This window comes from Arachis ipaensis, chromosome B3, assembly GCF_059453495.1.
Source record: "Arachis ipaensis isolate K30076 ecotype BB chromosome B3, ASM5945349v1, whole genome shotgun sequence".
NCBI classification, from domain to species: domain Eukaryota; kingdom Viridiplantae; phylum Streptophyta; class Magnoliopsida; order Fabales; family Fabaceae; genus Arachis; species Arachis ipaensis.
The window spans coordinates 49,964,593-49,965,865 of record NC_142438.1 but is presented as its reverse complement, the minus strand read 5'-3'; the positions used below and the strand labels follow the sequence as shown (position 1 = coordinate 49,965,865).

General features: G+C 36.9%; 1 non-coding gene across 1 annotated transcript; it reads left to right on the top strand.

Moving 5' to 3' along the window:
- The first annotated feature begins 310 nt into the window (after nucleotides 1-310).
- On the top strand, nucleotides 311-418 carry LOC148570585 (small nucleolar RNA R71). Its single transcript, XR_015907831.1, has one exon. It is a non-coding gene; the product is annotated as a small nucleolar RNA R71 (small nucleolar RNA).
- Nucleotides 419-1,273: the final 855 nt, after the last annotated feature.

Sequence of the window (1,273 nt, the reverse complement as noted above, 5' to 3'; positions counted from 1 at the left end):
TGGATGCAGCTTGCATTACATTCAGACTCTGAGAAATCATATTGACTTGCTGAGTCAATATTTTATTCTGAGCCAATATAGCATTCAGAGTATCAATTTCAAGAACTCCCTTATTCATAGGCGTCCCATTATTCACAGGATTCCTTTCAGAAGTGTACATGAACTGGTTATTAGCAACCATGTCAATGAGTTCTTGAGCTTCTGCAGGCATTTTCTTTAGGTGAATGGATCCACCTGCAGAAGTATCCAATGACATTTTAGCTAATTTAGACAGACCATCATAGAATATGTCCAGGATGGTCCATTCTGAAAGCATGTCAGAAGGACACTTTTTGGTCAGTTCTTTGTATCTCTCCCAAGCTTCATAGAGGGATTCACCTTCTTTCTGTCTGAAGGTTTGAACATCCACTTTAAGCTTACTCAGCTTTTGAGGAGGAAAGAACTTGGCTAAGAAAGCCTTGACCAGCTTATCCCAAGAGTTCAGGCTATCCTTAGGTTGAGAGTCCAACCATATTCTAGCTGTCTCTCACAGCAAAAGGGAAAAGCATGAGCCTGTAGACTTCAGGATCTACTCCATTAGTCTTAACAGTATTACATATCTGCAAGAATTCAGTTAAAAACTGAAAAGGATCTTCAGATGGAAGTCCATGAAACTTGCAGTTCTGCTGCATCAGAGAAACTAATTGAGGTTTCAGCTCAAAATTGTTTGCTCCAATGGCAGGAATGGAGATGCTTCTTCCATGTAAATTGGAATTAGGTGCAGTAAAGTCACCAAGCATCCTCCTTGCATTATTATTATTATTTTTGGCCGCCATCTCCTCTTCCTGTTCGAAAATTTCTGAAAGGTGCTTGTTGGATTGTTGTAATTTAGCTTCTCTTAGTTTCCTCTTCAGAGTCCTTTCAGGTTCTGGATCTGCTTCAACAAGAATATTCTTGTCCTTGCTCCTGCTCATATGAAAAAGAGGGAACAGAAAAATAATAATAATAAGGATCCTTTTTGCCCAAGTATGGAGGTTCCCTTTGTGAGTAGAAGAAAAGAAGAAGAAAAGAATGTAATATAAAGAAAGAAACAAACGGGTGAGGAGAGCAGGGATGTGAGATGAAGAGAAGTGTTAGTAGATGAATAAATGAATAGAAGGAGATGAGAGAGAAAGGGAATTTTCGAAAATTATTTTTGAAAAAGAGTTAGTGATTTTCGAAAATAGTTTTTGAAAAAGGTTAGTAATTTTTCGAAAATTAAAATAAAAAATGAAAATAATTAGTTAATTAAAAA